The sequence below is a fragment of the Ptychodera flava genome, chromosome 10 (assembly GCF_041260155.1).
Source record: "Ptychodera flava strain L36383 chromosome 10, AS_Pfla_20210202, whole genome shotgun sequence".
NCBI classification, from domain to species: Eukaryota; Metazoa; Hemichordata; class Enteropneusta; family Ptychoderidae; genus Ptychodera; species Ptychodera flava.
Window position 1 is genome coordinate 22,265,590 of NC_091937.1, and position 12,484 is coordinate 22,278,073.

At 38.7% G+C, this 12,484-nt stretch overlaps 1 long non-coding RNA gene across 1 annotated transcript; it reads left to right on the plus strand.

Moving 5' to 3' along the window:
* The first annotated feature begins 3,450 nt into the window (after window positions 1–3,450).
* On the plus strand, window positions 3,451–5,688 carry LOC139141448 (uncharacterized). Its single transcript, XR_011554180.1, has 3 exons — window positions 3,451–3,726; window positions 5,118–5,190; window positions 5,633–5,688. It is a non-coding gene; the product is annotated as an uncharacterized lncRNA (long non-coding RNA).
* Window positions 5,689–12,484: the final 6,796 nt, after the last annotated feature.

The following is a 12,484-nucleotide window of genomic DNA, read 5'->3' on the forward strand; positions in this document are numbered from 1 at the left end:
CTTGTCTTTGTTGGAAATATCATAGATATCATCAAAATAACCACAAAACGGACGTTTGGTTTTCGTGCTTCTCCCTGTGGTTAAACCTGTGTCATTCTATCCATCAATAGCACAGAAATACACCTAGTACCAGTAGACAGTGACACTCTGAATTTTACGTGATTAACATTACTGTCATGTACTAAATTATAGACACAGCCGTAGACGCCTTTACAGTGTTAGCGTTTACTTTAAGGTGGTTGGAAAGGCTAGAGCGTCAGTAATAAATTTCAACAAAACTATTAAAATATAAAAGTAGTCAACATTGTCTGTGGAATAAAAAAAACTAGACATTTGGGCACAAAGGCATTGCAGAGTTATAGCCTGTTAAAACTTCTGAAAAACTGACCAAATAAGAAGAAGTTGGGGAGTCCTTAGTGTATTAACTATGGTAGAGGTCCCCTAGCTTTTAATAAAATGTTTGAAAGGGAGAGTAATTATTTGCTGTTTTCAGGAAAGTTTGACAAGGCGGTGCTGGCATTCAGAGTGAGTGACTGCTATTGTAAATGCATTTTTAGATTCTTTGAGTGTCAAAGAGGTGTCAAAAGTGAGATTAACCAAAAAAACTGCTCTATGACTTCAAAAGAGGGGTGCAAATATGGCTTGTTTTCAACATTTTTGACAGAATAACAGTTTTCCTACATAATTGTATACCAATTTAATCCAACTTTGAAATGAGATATGGAGATGGAATTTTACAGCCTATTAACAAGGTTACAGATAAGATTTGTACGGCACAATTTTCCTGTATTTGAAGTACTTTTTGAAAAATCACATTTTGAAATTTGAAAGAATTTTAATAATTTTTTGATATATAAACCCATGTAAAATCAAAAAACAAATTTTATTTACAAATCCTGCCGTACAAATCTTACAATAAATAGTGTCAACATATTTATAACTAATTTGGTAATATTAATACTATCCAATTATTATTAAATTCAAATATGTAAAAAAAAATATGAAAAATTAAATTTTAATATTTACTGGTGTCATATTTCAAAATCATGGCTGCAAATATACAATTTTTATATTCTTTGGAGAAAATATTAACTAAGGGAGTTATCCTGAAAATTTGAACTAAATATCTTGATTCTAACACTTGAAACTTGACATTAACTCTGAGAAAAGAATTGGTGCAAAAATAGCCTTTCCAACCACCTTAATAGTAACGCAACAGGGAAGTAGCTATCTTCGTATGAGGGCGCTTTTTCTCAAAGTTTGTTCTAGTCGACTTGAAAGAGAATGAGATTCGAGGGCGTTAGGCGATCAAAACTTCGAAGTTTTACGTTCGTTCAGGTTTCTTTAGTAAGTTGTTAGGCGACACCCTCACACGTAAACGAGTACAAAAATACCTTTTTCGTTATTTCAAGTAAGTTTTTCCCGAAATGTTGAGTATAGGTGGCAAGGAGAGAGACAAAAGCTTTTCGTTGGAAGAGGGTTACAGGGAGAGAGATACCCCCTCCCAGAGTATGACAATTTCGAAAATGTAACACATTGTAAGAATTTTGTGCAATTCTATACTTTTGAAAACTGCAAAAATCTTCCTTTGCATATGTGACGAACTTCGTCATGAACATTCAGGCCATGATAATAATCTGAAAACCAGAAATCGTCTATTTCTTGGGAACAATACCAGAGAATCGTTTTGTAGACATTGGCCCGACGGACATGAGCACATGCAACAGCGAAGAGGATTTAACGACAAAGTCAAAACATTTAATGAAAAATTACCACAACGAGGATATCCATAACTAGAAATATCAAACATCAATGCGGAAACAATTTACGCAACACGAAAAACACAATTAAAACACAAACAAACACACAACAATAACACTTATAAGTTGATATTTATACTACCATATACAAATCCACATATTAAAACAAAAAACATCAAACAAGCACTCTTTAAGGACCGGGAAGAAATAGAAAAACACCAATTAAGGACTCTATCCATGATGAAACATATCATCGCATACAAAAGAAATCAAAACATTAATGACACAGTCATAAATGACAAAGTACACAATCTTACAGAAATTAACAAACAAATTCAAACACAACAAACTGACCCAGATATAAATATTCTAGCCTCCTTACAATGCAAATTCTTCTGGCTTGAAATATAACCACTTGGTTTGTAGGTGGCTTGCGGGTGAACCGGTGTGTATATGTTTGAAATATTTTGGTTTGCCCGAAATCCACTAAGATTTTTGTGGTTTGAAGTCACGCCACCACACAGAGTATGAATGGCGTGTATTCATACCAATGCATTGGTGGCTTATTATCAAGCCCGTCATGGTATAAATTTAAGCCGAATGGCTTCTTTTTAAGCCAGTGACAATATAATTCATCGGTTTAAATTTGAGCCACTGGCATCGTTGGTTTGTTTATATACCGACAAATTCATTGGCTCATCTTTAAGCCACCCACAAGTGGCAACTTTGTGGGCATGGTTTGAGTTTAAACCATTCAACTTTAAGAAATTAATCGGTCTGTTTTCAAGCCATTGTCATCATCAGTCACTGGTTAATTTCTAAACCAGAATGTTTGACATCACGTCACGATTTGACAGGCCTTTCACACGATAGGGAGGACCATGCGCATTCAGTGCAACAGATTGGTTAGCTTTAATTTTGGGGCATACAATTTTGTGAAGTTTTCAATTGAACAAAAGACATGGACTTGCTTGAAGTCTGTGGGCACATAAATATCAAAACAATTGAAGGAATTAATTGACAATAAAAACGTTGATCTCAAATGACGTCATTTTTCTTTCATTAGGCCTAACATGCAAAAATAAATGTAGGGCCTATACGTCGGATTGTCACCATTTCCCAAGACAACGACGAAAGTAAAAACCACAATAATTAATGGCTCACACTTAAGCTACCACAACCGTGAGTCACGCATCCAACAACAAACTTTGGCCGAATGCGCGCGTGCTGTAGTAGGCTAACAAAATTGAAATCGCGATCAATGCTATTCTCTGTAGGCTCGGATTGTAGGCATATCCTTAATTTTTGCCAGGCCACAGCCTTGATCCTGGGATAAGTCCGACGCATTTTATTAATAAGGACATGTTTGAAATGGATGTTCTATACCCCTGAATGCGCCAAAAATATACACAAGCCATAGCAAACGCAACTGATATTGAGACGGTCGTTCAAATTACCAAAACAGCGTACAAGGAGGAAGTCCTTAACCTTTGACCGTCGTTTCACCCTTTGTAACATTACACTTTAAAATAGTTCAATTTTACACAATGATTCACCAAGCCAATGTTTAAACTTCGGTATAGATATTATATCTCCGTGACACATGTAAGAATTATAGTACTTGTTGGTTAATCGTAATCTTAAAGGGACCGCTGGCTACTGGAATCTCCATCCCTTCACTTTAGTCAGTTGCGTATTAATACTGCTGTGCTGGGCGCGAAAATTCTGAATTCCACTGGCCTTCGCACCGTAGCCGAGCATGCCGAGGCGTTATTGACGATCGTATCAGCGCTTACGATTCCGTACTCCGGCACAAGTCGACAGTAATGGCTTCCGTCAGCGATGAAGAATTACTTCGCAAGCAAGAACTGGTTATGTACCTCAACGATAGCTATTCGCCACCACATATACACGGGTCATGATGCAAGTTGCAACCGACGTCTTGGAATGCATGCCACAAATCAACGTAAGCTTGTTTTTGTATATTCCGTAAGATTGCAAAGTCATTGATTTAAACCGGGCTTGTGTTTTCCTCAAAGCATATCGGTTAGCTTGAACCATTTTTAAGTAATATACATGCGTTTGAGTATTTTTGGAAAAACTGAAAATTTCTTTGACATACCGCTGGCGCTACACCATCATGACCATGGACGGGTGTAGCCCTGCGTACAGGTCTGTGTGTTCCCGGCGTTATACGGCCTCCACCACAGCCCTGCAAGGGTCCATAGAGATAACTGGCGAGATTCAAAATGGCGATCTCCATGGGTAAACAACTTGTCGAGTACGTATATGTTTCAGAAAACGAGCGGTTTTGGACTTTAGGAGAAGTTAATCGCATCTTTTCTGGGGTCGGTTAGGAGGTAATGGTAGTCAGGGAAAGGATTTTGCCCCGATAGAGCAGAATTTCGGCCAAAAAGAGTCTTTTCGTTGCGGTCCAGATCTGGACCGCATTGTCGCCAGTCATCTCCATGAACCGTTGCAGGGCTGTGGTGGAGGCCGTATAACGCCGGGAACACACAGACCTGTACGCAGGGCTAGGACGGGTGCACCAGCGAAAATTGATAGCACTGCTCATTAATGATCATTGCCAACGATGTAACAAATTAGCCTTCAATTTCATTTCATCAGGCTGAACTGATGTGTGTTTGTCCATTTTGTATGTTATCGTGTTTGTATGGCTTTTCACCACGGCGAATGAATGTGTTTCCCCGAAATCGTCCGTGCACGGTGAATAATCAAATGCGTTTCCACTGTGTCAGCTGGTCAGCGACGAGGAGCTTTTCTAAGAGTAGCCCTGAGTACAGGTCTGTGTGTTCCCAGCGTTATACGGCCTCCACCACTAGCTAGCTCTGCAACGGTCTATATGGAGATAACTGGGGTTGTTGCGGCGAGATTCAAAATGGCGATCCCCGTGGGTAAACAACTTGTCGAGTACGTTATGGTTCAGAAAACGAGCGGTTTTGGATGTTAGAAGTTAATCGCATCCTACCTTGGGTGGTAAGGAGGTAAAGGTAGGCTGGGAAAGGATTTTGCCCCGATAGAGCTGAATTTTGGCCAAGCAGACCGCATTTTCGTTGCGGTCCTCATCCGACCGCAGAGACCCCAGTTATCTCCATAGACCGTTGCAGGGCTGTGGCGGAGGCCGTGTAACTGTAAGTTATAACGCCGGGAACACACTGTACGCAGGGTTATTCTGAGAGGTGGATCATGGTGTACGTCGTCCGTAGTCCGCTGTACATTTAATAACCCCTTGCCATTGTCCATCCTGAACGGAAAGATGGCAATCATTTAAAATTTGTCATCCATCAGTTCACAGGAAAATTGCATTTAATAACCCTTTGTCATTATTGTGTATAGGACGGAGACACCAACAAATAGCTGCAACAAGAGCTATCGCCACAGTAAAGAGATGCCCATTTTACCAGAAAATGTGAGTAAAACTGCACATTTGTTTCACGCTACCTTTCTGTGTGATTTTCAGGCAAACTGACTTGCCACAGCTTATTTGCAGATATCCTCATGCCATTCTTTCAATAACAACATAGACTGTTTCATGGATGATATTTCTTGTTTATGTTGATAATAACCTCAAACTGGCAACTTAGATGATTTAATACAGACATATACCTCACAAATCCTTTGGCCAAAAAGATGTAATGGTTGAGTCTGTTATTCAAGGCAAATTTATATTTCCACAGCATGATTTGAACTTAGGTCCTTCAACATTGCTTACACAAATTTTGTGAGCCATCTTGTCACTCACGACAAGTAAATATTAAAGTGAATCATTTTCAGCAAATAACTTCCTGTACAAATGTGACTTTTGACTTCCACTTACCGTAATAGATAATTATTTGTTTCTTTTTCAACAGATTGTCCAGGACGTAATATACTTGATACAGAAAATGCCTTCAGCTCCACAAATTAACAATGGTTCTCTGATTACAATGTGGAAGCAGAATGAAGACTCTGCCCTCAGATATGGAATTCAAAGAACGGATATATAAAAGGTGATCAAGTATCGTTATGTGCATTGATAATAATTACATCAGGCATGAATGTTCCTCACATTTCCACATATTCGGTACACTAACACTTTGGGTTTTGTTTAAATTTCAGCTGTTATTACAATGTACATATCTGTGACATATTATCTTTGTCATGGTCACACAACAGACAGACATGTTTAAACTTTTTATTGTTATAATCAATCATAAGAGGGGAGCCACTTGCTTGCACCTAGTTTATGATATTGAATCTTAGTCTGTTGTATCAAAACATAATTTGGCATTTCCCTTATCTTTAAACAGGCATAAAAAATTTTTGGTTCTCAAGAGTGTCTTTGTGGAAAAACTGCAGTTGGAAAAATGGTAACAATTGTGATGTAAGTATTGCTTGTTGAAAAAATTTGTTACTGTGATTCAGTACAAACTAGTCAAGGCACATAATGTGCCTTGACTAGTTTGCTCTGACATTAGCTGTAAGTTTTAGCAATTTTCAATCTTCATTGTTGTGTGTACAAACTGCAGTTTTGATAGCTATATAACAGTCTCTTGAATACCAGTGTTCTGGTTGACAATGTACTGTGTACATGCTTAAAAACCATTGTTATTGTTGACAAATGAATTCTATTCCAGACTGAAATTAGATTTTTAACAATAACCATGCTATACACATATGAACTGGATTGATAATGTATGTTAGACATTCATCATGCCTTAAGAAGTAGAACAAGAAACTGCAGTATATACACACAACAAAACTACTTGGAAATTGCCAATGGCTACAGCTGATGGAGTTTTCATCATGCTGGATTTATAATTTCTGTCTGATTCAGTACAACAAAATCCGTGTAACCCTACACTGGAAATCTCTCACAGCCCTGTTACATTCTGAGGGCTGGTTCAGGGATGTGCACATACCTGTACCAGCTCTGAGAAGCTACAGAGACTACCAGCTATTAAAATAATATCCTCAGTATAGTATAGTCAAAAAAATAAGTAGCACAGCTGTATTTCACATCCATGTACCTAGTGTGTTAACAGTCCTGTACAATAGTTTTGCAAATAGTACATGTAACATGGGTTTGAAAAAATGAGCTTGAAAATTTGCTTCGAAATCAACCTTGTAGAAGCAATACAGTTCTGTAATAGGGAAATTCCAACATAACTGGTACATGAATGTCTGCATAGGCACAATTGCATTGTGTGTTAACAATAAGGCTGGTACAGGGAGGTAAGCTTTTATATGACCAGGGTAAAAAGGGGCTGAAAATTTCAACAGGGCAAGCGGTATGTGGATGTGTTCATCACTGTGCCTCAAATGCTGAACACAGGTCCTAGTACAGGGAGGTGAACAACTCTTCTGGTACATGCATATAGTGCTAGGCACGTCACATACCTACAGCACACATTCCTATATCAGGGATGTGTATAAAATTACCCCTGCTAGTGTTGTCAGGTACATGGGTGGTACACAGAGTGCTCGTCAAAGCTGTGCTAGGATGTTGTACAAGGACATGGCCATGTCAAATCTGCATTTGTCAATTTGTTTCAAGATAATTAGATATTATTCCCTAATATTTTTCTTCGTTCAGCGAAGGAAAATACAAGTGACGTAATGACCGTGTCACCACGAGTCGAAGACAAGTGGTGACACGGTCATTACGTCATGAGTATTTTCACTATGATGGCTGTTGCATAGCCAGAGTGATAAAATGCCTTCTCAAAGTCTTTCCAACTTCTTTGCAAGTCTCAAAAGCACATTGCACAGTGACTCTAATATATCTTGCCTTGTAATATATTCATTTTGATATTCTGGATTTGAAATTCATTATCATGACAGTCAACCATAGTTTTACACATTTTTTGCCAGTGCAGTGATTCAGCAAGGCCTATGACAATGACAATAACTTGTAAGAGATATCTTTTTCAAGAGACTTTACCCTGAGTAGTCATATCAGATTATTGGTGCAACAAGAAAGACTTGATAATAGTGTACCTGCAGTCAAATATGTGTTTAAGAACATGACTGTAATTTAGAATGCTACCAATGAACATTCCAATATTGTACAAATTCCCTAAATATACCAGTAGATAGGCCTTGCCCTCATTGTACTAGTAGCTTGGCACTGAGTGTTTTACCATGATCTAATCTTGTGCCTCAAATTTTAAATGTTTACATCTTTTATATTCCAGGATACTGGAAAACTCTGAGGAAGAGATGCAAAGCAGCAGCCCTGTCTAGGTATGCTCGTCTATGAAGGAGCAAGCAGTTTGTGTTGTTTCTTGAAGGTGTACTATTCTGCAGCATGGAAAGAGACAATAATCGCAATCATACCAATCCATAATCCAATAACACTAGTTCAAAATTTGTAAGACAATAGTTGTAAACATAGACACAAAACAGCACAGAACAGACAGTAAATAGACGGTACACAAACAAAGTCAAATTCATGAAAGAAAGATATATAGACCTCTGGCCAAATGTTATGTTACAATGTTATGCTGGGTTTGCTCAGTTATCTAGGGTTTCAAAGTTTAATTACATCAGATGTCTGAAAGGAACTTGTCAATTTGAAGAGTACTTCTGGCTTGACAAAGCTGGGATGTGAACTAAATGTGCTGACAATTATGAGTGGTCTGTAATGCACAGGGGATTTCCTGGTGAAACAGCTAGCAATTTTGCATCAGATGCATGAGGTAAACTTTATAACATCAAGGCGTTCATAAGAATATCATTTTCAGTGAGTATACCCTTGTAAGTATTAGATTTAATTATGTTGCAACAATTGCTGTTTCATTTCTTGTAAATTGCAATAAATGTTAATGTCAAATTAATTTTGATGATTGTTGTTTTTTTAATGTAGCTTGCACGCAGGATTTCTAACTATTTCAGCTGTTGTTTGTGTTTCAGATATTTTACAGTCCTGCTTTGTGTAGCTCCATCACATAGAGGACCCAATAGGCCATTCCATGGGATGATAATCCTCCTCTGTGTCTACAAAATTTGAAGACATCCAATTTGAATTTGAAGGATGGTCAGAAATAATTATCCCTCCCCTCCCCACCCCCCCCCACCCCCGGCAATATGGCTAATATTGAACTGGTTTGTCAGCAAGCCATACAAAAGCCCTAGAGTGGCATGTCTGCAAGCCAGCTTGTAATGGCTTGTTGGTAAACCAGAGGAATCCGTATAGTGGCTTGCTTGTAAACCAGAATTAGTCAGAAATTGGTTTGTTGGTAAGCCACATTGCAGTAATATTGGCTTATCTTCAAACCAGATGGAACCAGAATTGGCTTACTGTTGAGCCAGAGATGTGTGGTATTGGTTTACAAATAAGCCGCTGTTCAGCATTATCTGGTATATGGGCAAGCCACAGTATCTTAAACATGGCTTGCTAGCAAGCCTAGTTCATATAAGAGTGGATTGCCTGTAAACCATTGCCCAGTACTAACTGGCTTACTGGCAAGCTGAAGTGATCTTTGCTTGGCGTGAATATATACCGTATCAAAAACAAACTGGCATGCACAGAAACCAGACTTGGCATGCCAGAAAGCCAAATATAAGCCAAAATTCACAACTCGAAACAATCCGTTTACTGACAAACAAGCCGTTTATTTTTGGCTTGAATTTAGCTGGCCGGCAACCAGAAAAATTTGCAGTGTACTGAATGAACAAAACACTGGCAACATTTTAAACACAAACAGTGAAACAAAATCCAAAGAGAGCAGGTATCAAAAAGCGACTGCGAAAGAGCTTTACATGTTCATTGAATTTGAGATTGAGATTTCTTCATTCCGGTAATTACAAGTATAACAAGTTGTCGGCGGGATAATGTTTATTCATTTGTTGATCGTTTTGAAATTTGTCAAAAGTTGAATCTAGATGAATGCTACTCTACGAAGACTGGAATACTCATTATGTTATTGCTGTGAAGTTATTTAAAGTACAACTGAATAAATATTTGTCGGACAAGGAGCATATGGCGAACAAGACACAGTGAGTTTCAACAGGGGGTGGTTAGGGGGCTGTTAAGGAGTTTAACTTTTATTGATAATCTTGCGCAAATTTGCAATATATTCCAGGGTGTGTGCATGCGTATTTCAAATATTGTTGAATAATCGTTCAGCTACTCGTGCGTAGTTTAAATCTGCAACAACGTATTTCGGCAATTTATCATTTTTTTGGGGGAAGGGTAAATTCAAATTTTCGCACTTAAAATCTATAGTTTTGGGTAGGAGGGATGGAGTTTAATGTCGAAGGTCATGGGTTACGTTTGCCATGCGCGTTTCAAATGTTCATGGTACCATGTAAACAAACATGACAGGAAGCCCCTGATACACAGCAGGATTACGATATTTATTTATCAGAATTTTACACTTTCAAAACAGTCACAATTAGTCTACGATTGCCAGTTTTTAAGCTTTGATGATAACTTCTTCTCTCAATAATTTGTTACACTAAAAATGCTGAACCAATGCTTGTGTGTATTACTATTCAACATTATCGTAAGGGATGCGTTTGTATTTGTTACCATAAAAGGCACACTAAGAAAGCCACTGATTGTGTTCCATTTTTCGTCAGAAGTGCCAATTTCATGCACATTTGTTAAAGACAAAGTCGGACAGTTCCGATTAACTACCATGTTAAGTCGTTACAACCTTTTCTTTAGACAGTCACAGAAGCTTTCCGCAACAACCCGTTTCTTGTTTTTCATTATGAAGTCTCCGAGGTAAAATTCCACGCCACGTTACCACTATCTATTGCACGATAACAGGCTAGATTTTTACGCATAGGTATTAACTGACAGCTTCAGGTAGCGTAAACCAGTAAGACGTCTTCTACAGAAAATGTTTTGATTCATCAAGAATACATACTATCGAAAAGTATGAATTTGTGCAGTACACATTACATTGTAACAGATCTAGGTGTGTGGAACAAGGCTCTATTTTTACTTCCAGTCTCTAAAAGAAAATACAAAAGTATTATTGAGCTATAGTCAACTGTATCAGACGCTCAGTGCAACGTGTCATTCACTAATTTTAGTTTTTAATGGAACAATGTCATGAAGTTCAATGATGCTTCTACTTATAATTGCATCGAAAAGTCCGATTAAAATATCCGACAGATGAGTTACATAGTATAACACTGGTTATTTCTACTGTCTATTGTAAATATTTGTTCGAATTCCTGCAATCTAATTAAATTTATCATGGTTTACAAGTTACTCCTTATCGAAATATTATTGTTACATGATGAAATACTGGTTATTAGAAGTCGTCTGTTTATCAAATAACGACACTTATTGTAGCTTAAAGTTACTGTATGTGTTGATGTTGCACCTCTGCGTAAATGACGGGATCGTCTTGCCTGTGAATGTGCGTTTCGCTTCGACTCTGTTCAGTGTTCTGGAAGAGTTCAAGGTCAGCGTACACCAACCCTTCAACGTTCAGACTATGTCCACTTTCTTTGTGCCTTCCATTCACATTGTCATCGAGAGCACTCTTTTGCCGTTGGAAAGGTAAATTTTCATACAAAGCTGAAGCAGCACCACGTTCAAGTTGTCCATCATTCGCCCTATTCACTGTCATCTGTTCAAGTGTCGGATTGCAATTGTTCTGTGCGCGTGCGCCACCAGACGAGTCTAATGCTTCTTCAGGGCCTATTAACGTCGGGAAGAAACTATTTGCAGTTCTAATCGTCACCCTGTCGTCCAAGTTGCTGTTGTAATAAACTGCTTCATTGGAAGTACTGCCGTTTGCATGATTGACGTAATCATTCTCAATAGCGATTCTGTTCATCAGTACTAAACTCTGCAAAGAGTGCATGCCGTCAGATATGTGTCGTCCGTAACGCCTGCGTCTGTAGACGACGTAGACCGCGATAACAAGGCAAACGACAGTAAACACGACAACTAGCAAGGACAGGACCATTGACAGATGCGATGAGGTGGAGCCTATCTCCTTGGCAACGGACCCCGTCTTAATAGTAACAACAGATCCCAGGATTGTGACAGGCCGTGCGAAAGCAGGGTGATTTGCAAAACCTACTCGGCGTACACTGCTCTGAGACGGAAAAGCTGTCGATATCGGTGTCGATGTTTCTGTTTCAGAGACTTTTTGCAAGAAGACGGTTGCTTTGTCAGTTATAAAATTTCTTGAATTCCTTACTTTGCACACGACAGTTAGATTCATTCCATTCATTTGAGGCGTAGAATTCTTTATCGTCAATGAACTTCCACCTTGAACTTGTTTGATTTCAAACTGAGTGTAGATATTTATGATAACTTCGTCGTTTACTAGCCATATGTATTCATTCACTTCTGGATTTGCACGCACAGAACACGTCAAAGTGGTTGGTTCACCATGCCTTACATTGGTGGTCTTTGGATAAAGTGAGACGATTGGCTGGAAATGTACATTTAACGGCCCTACGGTACAGTTTCGATCGGTCAAAATGGCGTCTCCAAGCAACTCACAAGTTACAAAAGCACCGTTGTCGTCTGCGGACAGAGTCCATTTTCTTCGGCTGTACATGTAATTGTAGCGATGTCTGTATTCGCTCCGCGTACTGTTCCATAGTTCGTCACCCTTCGACCATCGGAGCATTACTGGAGCGTTACCCCCTCGCGTTGTACAGTCAGTAATAATCTCTTCTCCATCTTTGAAGAAACGTTTCTGCGATACCAATGTACACCATGGGAATTGAGATTCTGGTGGGTA